This window comes from Hylobates moloch, unplaced genomic scaffold, assembly GCF_009828535.3.
Source record: "Hylobates moloch isolate HMO894 unplaced genomic scaffold, HMol_V3 SCAFFOLD_10, whole genome shotgun sequence".
Classification (NCBI taxonomy): domain Eukaryota; kingdom Metazoa; phylum Chordata; class Mammalia; order Primates; family Hylobatidae; genus Hylobates; species Hylobates moloch.
The window spans coordinates 104,296,945-104,312,234 of NW_026652285.1; the positions used below are offsets into that span (position 1 = coordinate 104,296,945).

At 45.0% G+C, this 15,290-nt stretch overlaps 1 long non-coding RNA gene across 1 annotated transcript; it reads left to right on the forward strand.

Annotated features, from left to right (window-relative positions):
- Nucleotides 1-5,373: 5,373 nt before the first annotated feature.
- Nucleotides 5,374-10,892, forward strand: LOC131384347 (uncharacterized). Its single transcript, XR_009215101.1, has 5 exons — nucleotides 5,374-5,612; nucleotides 8,403-8,499; nucleotides 8,911-9,000; nucleotides 9,344-9,473; nucleotides 10,862-10,892. It is a non-coding gene; the product is annotated as an uncharacterized LOC131384347 (long non-coding RNA).
- Nucleotides 10,893-15,290: the final 4,398 nt, after the last annotated feature.

The following is a 15,290-nucleotide window of genomic DNA, read 5'->3' on the forward strand; positions in this document are numbered from 1 at the left end:
ATCTGCAAGCTGAGGAGCAAGAATGCCAGTAGTGGCTCAGTCTGAATCCCGAAATCTTAAAAGTAGGGAAGCCAAAAATGCAGCCTTCATTCTGTGGCTGAAGACCGGAGAGCCCCTGGCAAACCACTGCGTAAGTCCAAGAGCCCAAAAGGTGAAGAACTTTGAATCTGATATTGGAGGGCAGGAAGCACTCAGCACGGGAGGAAGATGAAGGCCAGAAGACTCAGCAAGTCTGCTCATTCCACCTTCTTCTACCTGCTTTCCTTGTTTTAAATTTTTTATTTCCATAGGGTTTTGGGGAACAGGTGGTATTTGGTTATATGAGTAAGTTCTTTAGCGGTGATTTGTGAGATTTTGGTGCACCCATCACCCGAGCAGTATACGCTGAACCCAATTTGTAGTTTTTTATCCCTCATCCCCTTCCCATCTTTTTCCCCAAGTCCCCAAAGTCCATTGTATCATTCTTATGCATTTGGATCTTCATAGCTTAGCTCCCACTTTGGAGTGAGAACATACGATGTTTGGTTTTCCATTCCTGAGTTACTTCACTTAGAATAATAGTCTCCAGTTCCATCCAGGTTGCTGCGAATGCCATTAAGTCATTCCTTTTTATGGCTGAGTAGTATTCCATCATATATATATATATATGTATATATGTGTACATATTTATACATACACATAAATATATATGTGTACATATATATGATGGAATACATACATATATATACATATGTGTGTGTGTGTGTGTGTATATATATATATATATAACATTTTCTTTACCCACTCATTGATTGATGGGCATTTGGGCTGGTTCCATATCCTGGCAATTGCAAATTGTGCTGCTATAAACATGCATGTGCAAGTATCTTTTTCATATAATGACTTCTTTTCCTCTGGGTAGATACCCAGTAGTGGGATTGCTGGGATTGCTTGATCAAATGGTAGTTCTACTTTCAGTTCTTTAAGGAATCTCCACACTGTTTTCCACAGTGGTTGTACTAGTTTACATTCCCATCAGCAGTGTAGAAGTGTTCCCTTTTCACTGCATCCATGCCAACATCTATTTATTTTTATTTTATTATGGCCATCCTTGCAGGAGTAAGGTGGTATCTCATAGTGGTTTTGATTTGGATTTCCCTGATCATTAGTGATGCTGAGCACTTTTTCATATGTTTGTTGGCCATTTGCATATTTTCTTTTGAGAATTGTCTCTTCATGTCCTGAGCCCACTTTTTGATGGGACTGTTTGTTTTTTTCTTGCTAATTTGTTTGAGCTCCTTGTAGATTCCGGATATTAGTCCTTTGTTGAAGGTATAGATTGTGAATATTTTCTCCCACTCTGTGGGTTGTTTGTTTACTCTGCTGACTGTGCAGGAGCTCTTTAGTTTAATTAAGTCCCACCTATTTATCTTTGTTCTTGTTGCATTTGCTTTTGGGTTCTTGGTCATGAATTCTTTGCCTAAGCCAATGTCTAGAAGGGTTTTTCCAATGTTATCTTCTAGAATTTTTATAGTTTCAGGTCTTAGATTTAAGTCTTTGATCCATCTTGAGTTGATTTTTGTATAGGGTGAGAGATGAGGATCCAGTTTCATTCTCCCCCATGTGGCTTGCCAATTATCCCAGCACCATTTGTTGGATAGGATGTCTTTCCTCACTTTATGTTTTTGTTTGCTTTGCTGAAGATCAGTTGGCTGTACATTTTTGGGTTTATTTCTGGGTTCTCTATTCTGTTCTGCCTGCTTTTTCTAGCCATGCTGGCAGCCGACTGGATGGTGCCTACCCAGTTTGAGGGTGGGTCTGCCTCTCCTGGTCCAGTGACTCAAGTGTTAATCTCTTCTGGCAACACCCAGAAACAATACTTTGCATCCTTCAATTCAATCAAGTTGACACTTAATATTAACCATCACAACAAATGATGCCAAGTATCTTTTCTTGGGCTTATTGGCCATTTGTGTATCTTCTTTGGAGAAATGTCTTTTCACATCCTTTGTCTATTTTTAAATGGGTTATTCATCGTTTTCATTGTTGAGTTGTAAGAGGACTTTTAAAAAATAAGTTCTAAATGACAGCTGACAGAGTGGACATAATTGAGCAGATAGTAAAAGTCCTTTGAGATATTAATCATACTGTACCTCAACCCCACTGCTCACCAGCACTCCCAATTTACTAGGTATGAAAGACTTTCATCATGAAAAAAAAGATATTTCAACCTAAATATTTCCAAAACTTTTCCATTAAAGAGAACAGAGGGAGGAGGAGGACATCATTCCTTTTTATACCTTGTGTTTCCTGAGCACCTGCTGGCATCTGGGTGAGTGATTGCTCTCTGGGAATTGTTCCTAATGAGATATGAATACGAGTTTCTAAAACTCAAGCTGCTGTGAGATCAAGGCCACCTCAGTAGTGATCACTGGGTCTGAAGAGAACACATAGAAAGGAGAGTCACTTTATCTAAAGGGTTAGAGAGGTCTCAGGAAGGATGTAGCATGAAAGCTAACCCAGTCATTCTCAAGTCTGTCTGCAGGACATTCTGAGATTCCACAAGCTGATCTGCAAATATAAGAAATAGAGCAAACATTGATTAATGGAATACTCCATGCCAGGCACAATCTAGGCCTAGAGAACACAGCAGGATACATAGTGAGATTAAGTCCCTGCTTTATGAAACTGACATTTTAGTGATGGAAAGTGGTGAGATGTATTAAGAAGAGAATGAAGTAGGATGAATGGACAGAGTGATGCAGAGGTGCCATTTTGATAGAAAAGGAGATCTTTGAGTAGTCACCTGTATGCAGTCAGGAATCGATGAGGCTGTGAGGCTATCTGTGGGAAGGGTATTCCAAAAAGGAAGAACAGCAGGTGCAAAGTCCTGAGGGAGGCTAGGCGTGCCGGCTCATGCCTGTAATCTCAGCATGTTGGGAAGCCAAGGCAGGAGGATTGCTTGAACCCAGGAGTTCAAGGCTGGACGCCCATCTCTACAAAGATAAAAAATTAGCTGGACATGGTGGTGTGCACCTGTAGTCCTAGCTACTAGGGAGACTGAGGTGGGAGGATTGCTTGACCCCAGGAGGTCAAGGCTGCAGGGAGCTGTGATTGCACCACTGCACTCCAGCCTGGGCACCAGAGTGAGACCCTGTCCCCACCCTCCCCGCCACAAAAAACCCCTAAAAACAAAAACCCAAAGTCCTTGTGGGAAGTAGCAAGGAGACCAGAGTGGCTGGAACACAAAAGGAAAGGGAGAAGGTGGATGGGAGCTGAGATCAGAGAGGCGAGGGAGGCGGGGTCTCATTGGACCTTTCACTTGATCTTGAGCATCTACTGTGGAGCAAAAGAACCCTTGGGCCACACATCAAGGATGTGCATGCACATTCCAAAAAGTCTTTATTGGAGTCAGCTCATGTTGGGTCTCCCAATCTTGTTGGCGTGTCTTCTTCTCATGGCAGAAGAATGTCTGAGGGATCTCTTGACTGGATGGTGTGTTCTGTAGGCCATTCCCTTTGAGAACATCTCTACTAATCAGAGTCTGGTTTTCAGCAAAGTCCACACCTCCGAGGAACATACATAGAGGTTGTAGAAGGAAGAGAAGGCTTGGGATTCAAACAAAAACAAAAACAAAAAAATGCACTGGCCAAATCTGGCTTTTTGGAGGCTCAAGACATCCCCTTTGTCTCTCTGTCCTATCCACTATGGACAAGTTTCCCAAACAGTTATCCTCCTTGTTACTGGAGAGATCCTGCCAAGTCCTCATGTTCCTTCCTTAGAGGGGCTGGGTGTGCTTAGCTTGGAGCAAGAGAAAGATCATGGCGGTGACCTTCAACTCACCTTCATGTCAGCCCAAGAGAAGATTCCTTCTAGGTTATCTTGTGGCAACAACAAGAACCCATTGCAGGAAAGCTGTAGGGAGGAAGATTTCAGCCTAATATTGCAGAGGACTTCCTACAGTTGGAAAGGCAGTGAGTTCCCCATGACTAAAGGTATTCAAGTAGACATTAAAAGGACATTCATCTGGGACTCTAAGCAGGAGATCCCCGCATTGCTTGGGGTAAGTTGGACCAGAACCCCCTCAGAGCTAAGATTCTGTAATCATATTGTGCTGTCTTTCTTCTGGGTAAAAATCCAGACCATTTTTGTGACTTTGTGAATCTCATCTGTGAAGGAGAACCCTGTGGAACAAGTTGAAGGTCATGTATAGTACACCCTGAGTCTTCTTCCCGGAGTTGTGTGCTGTTAAGGGGGCTTTAATTAAGCTTTCCCCTCCGGGCACAACCAGCTTGTTTTGGTGGGTGCAATATGCCATCCCAGAATATGTCAAACTTCATTTGCGAAATATCAGACTGCTGTTTTTTTCCCAGAGCCAATCTGCAGAGTAATACGTTCAATAACTTTTGCTCTTTTTGCTCTCAAAGATAGGTCTCTTTTTGGAGTCGATAGCGCAATAAATGCGGATCTGGTGCAAATTCCAATGGAAAGAAAATATATTGTTATTTAAAGGCCAAATAGCGGCTTAAAATTAGAGCTGTGAAGGCATTGAAAAACACCAGACTTCCCAGATGGCTTGGAGATAATTCACTTTGCACTCAGTCCACTCACACGCTAAAAAAAAATACTTTTGACTCTGTTTCTCCTCAGATTGAAAGTTGGTGCCTGCTTTAAACATATGTGCTTCTCTCTTTAAATTTAGCTCTGAGTCATGTTGTATTACATTAGGAATTCAGCAGGCAGGCACTTGGAAAATGTACATCAATGCGTTTATTTTTAAATTATATAAAAATAAAAATATATATGTTTAAATATATTAGGCTATATTTTTGCCCAATTTCAAAATGGTTGTTCTCCAGAACAGATTAGATAAAACAATAATAACGATGATGACACTATGGTTCTGGAACACTGCCCGTTCCCAAGGATCCCAAACCAACTTGACAAACCCTGTCGCTTCTAGCCCCCAGTCCAGCTATGCGCGGGACTTGTCACAGAAACCTCCGCCTCCGTGGAGGACCAGGCAGCTCCCCGAACAGCTGCAGGGTGGCCTAATTAAGATGCTCCTTCCTCCAGAGTGTCAGGTCTCTGGGCAGAAGTCAGCAAAGGCTGGGGGCTGGGGACAGTCAGGGAGGCAGAGGCAGACAGTCTGGAGGGACATGTTTAGCTTAGTGGCTAAGCTCATGGGCTGAAGGCCCCACCAAACAATGCTGGGCGCAAATCCTGGCTCTACCCCTTCTAATCTATGCATCCTTAGAGAAGTGATGGGGCCTCATTTGTGTCTCAGTTCCTCACCTGTGAAATGAGTAACGGTTCCTACTTCCCAGGGTTGCTGTGAGGACTACCAGGGATAATCCCTTGGATTCATTTAGTCATTCACTCACCACATATTTATTAACATCCATAGGACAAAGTGGTGAATAAAACGAACAAACCCATAATCCCAGGCCTCATAGAGTCCATGGTCTAGTGGGTAGGGAGACATGAATGAATAAAAAACTCTGATGATTTAATCAGAATTGTGATGAGTGCAATGAGGGAGAATTTGTAAAGTAAGGCCCACCCAGATCAGAAGGCTCCAGAAAGCTTCAGCAAAGAAGGAATGTAGACTGTGGTCCAGTGCCTGCCACACAGTAAGTGCCTGTTAGTTCCTGTATGCATTTCCTATGGTTACTGTCACAAATTGCTGCAAACTTAGTGACTTAAAATAACATATATAGGTCGGGTGCAATGGCTCATGCCTGTAATCCTAGCACTTTCGGAGGCCATGGTGGGCAGATTACCTGAGGTCAGGAGTTCAAGACCAGACTGGCCAACATGGCAAAACCCCGTCTCTACTAAAAACACAAAAATTAGCTGGGCGTCTCACACCAGTTAGAATGGCGATCATTAAAAAGTCAGGAAACAACAGATGCTGGAAAGGATGTGGAGAAATAGGAACACTTTTACACTGTTGGTGGGAGTGTAAACTAGTTCAACCATTGTAGAAGACAGTGTGGTGATTCCTCAAGGATCTAGAACTAGAATTACCATTTGACCCAGCCATCCCATTACTGGGTATATACCCAAAGGATTATAAGTCATGCTACTATAAAAACACAGGCACACATATGTTTATTGCGGCACTATTCACAATAGCAAAGACTTGGAACAAACCCAAATGTCCATCAATGATAGACTGGATTAAGAAAATGTGGCACATATACACCATGGAATACTATGCAGCCATAAAAAAGGATGAGTTCATGTCCTTTGCAGGGACATGGATGAAGCTGGAAACCATCATTCTGAGCAAACTATCGCAAGGACAGAAAACCAAACACCGCACATTCTCACTCATAGGTGGGAATTGAATCATGAGAACACGTGGACACGGGGTGGGGAACATCACACACTGGGGCCTGTCATGGGGTGGGGGGCAGGGGGAGGGATAGCATTAGGAGAAATACCTAATGTAAATGACGAGCTAATGGGTGCAGCAAACCATCATGGCACATGTATACATATGTAACAAACCTGCACATTGTGCACATGTGCCCTAGAACTTAAAGTATAATAATAATAAATTAGCCAGGCATGGTGGCTCATGCCTGTAATCCCAGCCACTCAGGAGGCTGAGGCAGGAGAATCACTTGAACCCAGGAGGTTGCAGTGAGCTGAGATCATGCCACTGCACTCCAGCCTGGGTGACAGAGCAAGACTCTGTCTCAAAAAATAATAATAATATTAATAATAACATTAATAGTATCTTGCAGTTCTGGAGGTCATAAGTCTGAAATGAGTCTAATCTGGCAAAGAGCAAGGTGTTGGCAGGGCTGGGTTCTTTTTTGGAGACTCCAAGCAAGAATCTGTTTCCTCACCTTTACCAGCTTCTAGAGAATTCCTTGGCTTGCGGCCCCTTCCTCCGCCTTCAAAGCACATCACTCCAACATCTGCTTTCATGGTCGTATCTCCTTTTTCTGATTTTGACCCTCCCGATTTCCTCTTATAAGAATCCTTGCGGCCAGGAACAGTGGCCAACACCTGTAATCCCAGCACTTTGGAGGCTGAAGTAGTAGGATCACATGATGCCAGGAGTTCAAGAGAAGCCTGGGCAACACGACAAGACCCCGCCTCTATAAAAAATTAAAAATTAGTCTGGTGTGGTGGCATTGGTGACCCCAACTAATCTGGAGTCTGAGGCTGCAGTGAGCTATGATTGCACTACTGCACTCCAGCTTGGGTGACAGAGCAAGACTTTGTCTCAAAAAAAAAAAAAAAACCTTGCTGTTTGATTAAGCCCAGCTTAATCTCCTCCTCTTAAGATCCTTAATGTAATCACTTCTGCCAAGTTCCTTTCACCTGTCAGGTAACATATTCACAGGTTCTGGGGATTAGGATGTGGAAATCTGTAGAGGGGCATTATTCTCTCTACAACAGTCTGGGAAGTTCAATATCCAAAAGGAGGAATTCCAGGCCAAAAAAAAAAAAAAAGAGAGAGAGAGAGAGAGAGAAAATAGAGGGGAAGAAGTTATCAAAGAAGAATAATACATGGCAATTTCCCAAAACTTTAGGGCAAACATTTCCAGATTTAAAGAGCCTTCAGAATGCCAGTGTAAAAGCATGTCAAAAGCTTCCAAAGACAGAATGTCATACACAAAGGATCAAGGATCAGGTGCTGGACTTTTTTTTTTTTTTTTTTTGAGATGGAGTCTCGCTCTGTCACACAGGCTGGGGTGCAGTGGTGCAATCTCGGCTCACTGCAACCTCTGCCTCCCAAGTTCAAGTGATTCTCCTGTCTCAGCTTCCCAAGTAGCTAGGACTACAGGCATGCATCACCATGCCCAGCTAATTTTTGTATTTTTAATAGAGACGGGGTTTTGCCTTGTTGGTCAGGCTGGTCTTGAACTCCTGACCTCAGGTGATCCGCCCACAGGCATTGGACTTTCTAACATCATCACTGGAAATTGGAAGAAGGCACAGCCCTTCATAATCTTGAGGAAAAATATTTCCAACCTAGAACTTATTGACAATCTTATTTTATTTTTAGAAAGAGGGCCTTGCTATGTTGCCAAGGCTGGAATGCAGTGATTCTTCACAGGCACGACTGTAGGGCACTAGTCAGGCTTGAACTCCCAGCCTCAAGTTATCCTTCCACCATAGCCTCTCAAGTAGCTGGGACTAAAAGCATACATCATCATGCCCAGCTGATAATTTTATTTCTTTTAGAGGTAGGGTCTCGCTATGTTGCCCAGTCTGGTCTTGAACTCCTGGACTCAGGTTATCCTCCCACCTCGGCCTCTCAAAGTGCTGGGATTACAGGTGTGAGCCACTGCACCCAGCCTCCAGCTGATAATTTTATCAATCAAGTGTAAGTGTGCACTAAATACATTTCAGACATGCCTGGTCTCACTGAATTTTGCTTCCATGCATCTTTTCTCAAGAAGGTACTAGAGGATGTGCTCCATCAAAATGAGAGAGTAAACCAAGAAAGTGGAAAACAGAGAATCCAGGAAACAGGGGATGCAACAGAAGAAAGAGGTAAATGTTATCACAGAGGACCCAGACCACAGGTGTGCACAGGGCCCAGCACAGCAACCAGGCTGATTGCAGCCCAGGATGGAGGGCTCAAAGCAAGACACAGAACTGATAGGTTCTGAAGTTTTAATTATATTAACAAAAGCTTTAGAGTTGTGACAGAGATCAATTAGCAACTACATTGAAAATATAAAAACCCACCAAAATTACTAACTCTGAGAAAAATGAAATTGTACCAAAAAATGCAATGACGGTGCATTGGGTAGTCAGTGGCATACAATATTTTCCCAAGTCATAGGACAGTAAACACTGAATATTGGTTTAACCAGAACCTGTGATCTTGGGGTGGTGAGACGAGAAGATAAGCGTGTGTGTGCCTGTGTGTAAGAACTAAATCCTCATTTTCTATAGCAGGTGGTCGATTATATGATGTTTAAGCTGAAACATCAAGATAAAACTAAAAGAGTTGAAGGTGGCTGCCTCTGGGACAAGGGATCAGCACCAGTGAGTAGGGCTATTTTTAGAATAACCCTTATAGGGCTACTTGATTTTTTAAACTATGTACATGCATTTCTTTAACTATATATATATATATATATACACACACACACACACACACATATATATACACACATGCATATATATACACACACATACAAACACACACACACACACACACACACACACACACACACACACACACATATATATATATTTTTTTTTTTTTAAAGGGGGAGAGAAGGGAAGGAAATCCTCTCTGAAAAAGGAGGCATTGGCGGCTTTTGGGAAGAGGCGGCCCCTCCGGTGTCTTTGGGTTTTCTCTGACTTCAGCCTCATTAAATCACAGGAGGGAGATGACCTCAGCAAAGGACATCGAACCTGTGGGAGCACCTGTGAGGCCAGAAGTCCTCTGCCATCTACCCTCACCCTCCCCAGCTATCACACTGCGGTGGCAGACAGGGCCCTGTGAGCGGCAGGTACCTGTCAGCACCAGAGTCCTCCCAGCAGGCCTGGTGGCCCTGGTGAAGGGGTCAGCTTGGGAGAGACGAAGCTTCTTGGGATGGAGCTGGGTGGGAGAGGTGGAGAGGAGGACTTCACGGCTACATAGTACATTACAATCATGCCTGTGAATAGTCACTGCACTCCAGCCTTGGAGGGAGATGGGGCAGGGGGTGATGGAGAAACTTCCTTGCAATATGGACCTGAGTGGATCCCACACTCCTGACACCCACTGGGAATGTTAATACGGCTCAGCTTGCTCCGGCAGCCAGAGATACCTTCTGTCCCCTGAGGTCTTCAACTCTCTGCTGCAGTCTCCAACTCAGAGAAAATCTCAAGAGAGGGGCACGGCTCCTGGCAGGGGGGGTGGGTGGAGAATAAAAGAAAATGTCTCCTCCCAGCAACAATGGGTATGTGGCTCCTGAGAGGGCTGACTCCTGGCACACCCCCACCCCAGGCCATGTAGGGTCACTTTGGGTGGGGCTTCTGGGTTCCTAGAGGCAGGAGGGATTTGAGCAAGACCCCAGGCAGAACTCAGGCTCTGCAGCTCTGACACCCTGGAGCTCAGCACAGTCACAAAGAAAAGTGGTGAAGAGTTCAAAGAACATGGGTCACTTCCGGCCTGAGAACAAGAGAATGGCAGGTGACCCTAGATGGCATCCTCTATCCTCTTTTAAAACATGGCCGGGCACAGTGGCTCACACCTGTAATCCCAGCACTTTGGGAGGCCGAGGTGGGCGGATCACCTGAGGTCAGGAGTTCAGGACCAGCCTGGCCAACATGGTGAAACCCCATCTCTACAAAAACACAAAAATGAGCCAGGCGTGGTGGTGGGTGCCTGTAATCCCAGCTACTTAGGAGGCTGACACGGTAGAATCGCTTGAACCCAGGAGGCGGAGGTTGCAGTGAGCTGAGATCGCACCATTGCACTTCAGCCTGGGCGACTGAGGGAGACTCTGTTTCAAAAAAAAAAAAGATGGTCACCATCAAATTCTACTGGGCTTTCAAAGGAAAAAAACATGTGAGATGTGCTATCAAAATACTGAAAGCGTAGACTTTAAGTGATGAACATTCTCAAAGGGAGAAGGAAATTCAGTGTGGAGCTCCATGAACAGCGGACGTCTCTAATTTGAACCCAAGAAGGAATAAGCTTATTCCCTAGATTCTCCACACAATCAAAACCCACATCATAGGGAACTAACTAGCATTGGTGGATGGTAACATGTTAAAGAGCAGGTGTGGGGACAGGATGTGTCTAGGGTCAAATGTTTGGAAAATGCTGAATTAAACAAAGGAAATGGGCAAGAATGCTTAAAACATTAATGTTCATTGTAAACATCCCAAAGAAGTTTATATCTTTTCACAGGTGCACCTGTTTTTAAGAAGCAACGGATGGGATTATAGTTCCGTGGAACACATTTTGGGAAACACTGGCCAAGTATCTCAAGCACCTGAGGGCTTGGCCATCCCTAGCACCTGTCTGCAATATGCTTTGCAAGAACACACATCTGTGAGCTTCTTTGCTCCCCAAACCCCCACCTAGCTAGTGGTTTATGGTTTTTGCAAAAAGGTGTCTGTCTTTCATTAATTTTCTTAGACATGGGGAAGAGCCTTCGAAAATAGGACCTTAGCTGACTTGGTTCTTCTAGTTCTTACTTTTTTTTTTTTTTTTTTGAGATGCAGTCTCATTCTGTCGCCCAGGCTTGAGAGTGCAGTGGTGCAATCTCGGCTCCCTACAACCTCCACCTCCCACGTTCAAGCTATTCTCCTGCCTGAGCCTACTGAGTAGCTGGGATTACAGGTGCCCACCAGCACTCCTGGATAATTTTTTTTTTTTAGATTTCACCATGTTGACCAGGGTGGTCTTGAACACCCGCTCTCAGGTGATCTGCCTGCCTCAGTTTCCCAAAGTGCTGGGGTTACAGGCGTGAGCCACCAAGCCTGGCCTGGTTCTTCCTTTCTTGATTCCTTAGTTCTCTTTTCAACCCCACATGAAATTCTCATGAGAATTTTTAGGACACATCACCCTGATAATCACTTGTTTTCATGCCCTTGTTCCAAGAGCTGTTTGTCAAGCCTTAAATGACTTATGTATTTATTAAGGGTCCCTTTACCTTTTTAAAAGGTGGAATGCCACAGGTCCACTTGCAACAGGGGCTTCTCATGCAATATTGGTGCCCTTGAGGGTGTGGAAATGTGCAGGTGACAAAAATCCGCTCTGCAGTCCATTCACCAAGTCTTAGTTGATTAACGCTACTATGATACCTGAGACTGGGTATCTCATAAATAACAAATTCATTCTCTGGAAGTTCTGGAGGCTGGGAAGTTCAAGATCTAGGAGACTGCAGGTTCCGTTGTCTGGTGAGGGCTGGTATCTGTGTCTAAGATGGCACCTTACTGTTGCATCCTCCGGGCAGGGTGGGGGGCAACGCTGTGTCCTCACATGGCAAAGGCAGAAGATCAAGGCAGCTGAAGGCTGTGTGAAGCCTCTTTAGTAAGGGCCTTAATCCCATTCACAAGGGAGGACCCCTCATGGCCTAATCACCTCTTAAAGGCCCCATCTCTCTTAATTCTATCACACTAGCAACACCTGAATTTTGGATGGGACATATTCGAACCACAGCACCAATTCAAACATGGTTTGGGGCCGCATCTACCTGGGTGGGGGGCGGGGGGGGCGAGGGGCACCTTTTCCTAACTGGCACAAAGGTGTTGCTGAGTGGGCCAGTGGCAGCTCTGACTTCCTGTAAGGTTGTAGGGTTTACAGACTTCACCAGATTAGCATAACCTGGGAGTAGCCTCGTGTCAATGATTTCTGGGTTGATTAATGGTGTCTTTGAACTCCAGAATTGAGCTGAGTGGTTTTAGACCCACACGAAGCCAGCAGCTGTGCACTGGCACCTCTGAGAAGGGAAGGGAAAAAGGAAGTTCGACTAATTATATTAAAATTGCGGGCTGGGTATGGTGGCTCTTGCCTATAATCCCAGCACTTTGGGAGGCTGAAGTGGGAGGATCGCTTGCATCCAGGAGCTCAAGACGAGCCTGGGCAACATAGTGAGACCCTGTCTCTAAAAAAAAATTAAAAATTAGCCAGGTGTGGTGGTGTGCACCTGTAGTCCTAGCTACTTGGGAGCCTGAAGTGGGAGGACCACTTGAGTCCAGGAGGTTGAGGCTGCAGTGAGCTGTGATCACACCATTGCACTCAGCTTAGGCAACCAAGTGAGACCTTGTCTAAGGAGAAAAAAAAAGAACTGCTTCCACTTACTTCCTAAAAACGGGCCCCCTCTGCCTTCCACTGTGGAACTGAGCATTCAGCCTCAGCCACCAACTTTGTAAATACAAATTTCCCCTTCCCCTTGCACACTACCCCTCAAATCTCTAACCCACCTAAATAGCACACGAGGGTACTATAGGGCACATCAGCATGCCCTAAAGGCAACCTGGCCGCTTAATTTTTTTAATTTTTTTAATTTTGTTTTTTGAGGCAGTTTCCATCTTGTTGCCCAGGCTGGAGTGCAGTGGTGTGGTCTCAGCTCACTGCAACCTCTGCCTTCTGAGTTCAAGCTATTCTCCTACCTCAGCCTCCTGAGCAGCTGGGATTACAGGTGTGCGCCACCACGCCCGGCTAATTTTTGTATTTTTAGTAGAGACAGGGTTTCACCATGTTGGCCAGGCTGGTCTCGAACTCCTGACCTCAGGTGATCCGCCCACCTCAGCCTCCCAAAATGCTGGGATTACAGGCATGAGCCACCATGCCCAGCCCAACCTGGCCTTTTAAATTTTTACCACTTCAGTGTTTTCTCACTCTGGGTGGGAGGGAATCTTCTGAATTATAGCATTTCAGAAATGCTCTTGAAGACAGGATGGATACATGTAATGAATCTTTTTGATTTCCAAGGTATGTCCTGTGTTTGTGAGTGAGATTGTTTGGGGGTATGAGTTCCCTGGCTCAGTGCTTCTCAAATTTTAATGTGTAAATGAATCACCTCAATACTTATTAAACAGGCAAACCATGATTCAGCAGGTGTCTTTCTAACAAGCGGCCAAGTAACGTCGATGTGGCCGGTCCACCGGAGGTGCAAAGCATGGCGATGGTGCTGCCCGTGCTTTGGGATCAGAGACCCCCGTGTTACAATCCTGCTTCTGTCTTTTACTCACTGCATGACCTTGAGTAAGTTATTGACCTTTACGGAGCCTTAGCTTTTTCCTCTGGAAGAGACAGAGAAATGGATATCCACTTCCAAACACTCTTGCTAGAATCACATGAGACCATCTACCTCTTAACATTCTTGTTAGAATTACGTAAGCAGCATGGCTTCTGGCATGTTGGAGGCTCTCAATCAATGGTGGGAATTCCATATTTTTTCCTCTGCCTTTTAGAAAACAATTATCAGAAAAAGGGAGAAAACTTCGTTAAACAAAACCTCAGTTGTAACGTTTACCTGGTCTTTGCCATCGAGTTTAGACCACAGGGTCTCCCAATGTTTTTGTCTCGTCCCAGTCCACCTGAGGGCCAGGACTGTGCCTGCACGTGGTTAACGCTCACTAACTGGTTGCTGAATGAATGACTAATGCACTTCCGCCAATAATAGTAGCTGTAGCTGGCAGTGGGGCCCACTTCTCCCTAAGGCAGCAAAATTAGAATGTGTGGGAGGTGGGGATAGAAAGTAGATGAGAAAAGCTCTCTCCAAGACTCTAATACTCCCCCAAGGGGGCATCCCTTCTTCCCATTTAGGAATCAATAGTCCAAAGGAACTTCCAGAAAACTTAATTTTACCTCTTCTAAAATCGTACGTTGTTTGGTTCTCTTGTTTCCTGTGAGCCCCTAGAAAGGAACAAAAAACCAAAACTGCAAGGGCGGCCAGGGAACCATTGTCGGCTGTGCTGGGGAGGAGGGTGGCTCTCCTCAGGTGCTCAGCCTTGGAGGCCCCGTGCTGCCTCATCCCTTCCCTGGGGCTTAGCACAGCACTCTTTGCTGAGTTGGCAGGTCTTTGGCTAAGGATTTGCACATCGTCAATGTTACAACCTGCTGCCACTGTTGTATCTCGTGGCCGCTCTGCCCTCTGTGCAGCCCGAGAAGTCTTGGCATCCCTCTGCCCAGGCATGAAGCTTCCAAGTCTTCGCCCCACTCTCCAAGCCAAATTGAGCTGTCTCTGCCTTGCCTTTCATTTTCTTTCTCTGTGGGTATAATTGTGTTGACAGCCACAAGAAACCAAATGTTTCCCTACATCATTTAGAGATGTGTGGCCCATGAAATTCCTTTCCATTTTGTTGTTTTCACCATGACTGCAATGAGCACAGTTGTCAGGAGAAAAACCTCAAAACATTTTGGGGAAATAGAGAAAACTTAGCATCCTAGCAATGTGTTCCCATTAGACTAATGAATCAATCAGGCAGCCAGATCACAGTGACTGCCTGAACAGAATGCACCTAGCTCCGTGCAGATGTAGCCTGGGATGCCACAGCCATGGCCTGTCCAATGCACCACAGGGCTGAGTGAAACCCAGACCCAGTTGGGAGCTGAGAGGAAGGATGGGGTGAATAGCCAAGGGGGGGGCGGGTCACAGGGCAGATGATGAGTAGGTAAATTACTGAAAGCTGCAGTTAAGATCTGAGACTAGGATTTAGAAAGACAGTAAAGGTGGCAAGAGACACAAACATGGGATCTCCCTAAATCCATCACACGGATTTATTTTTTGTCTTAAAGGGATATTTTCCCCTGATTATAAGAGTTCTATTGACCTATTAAAGACAACGTAGAAAATATAAAAGTAGTTGGATGCAGTGCCTCATGC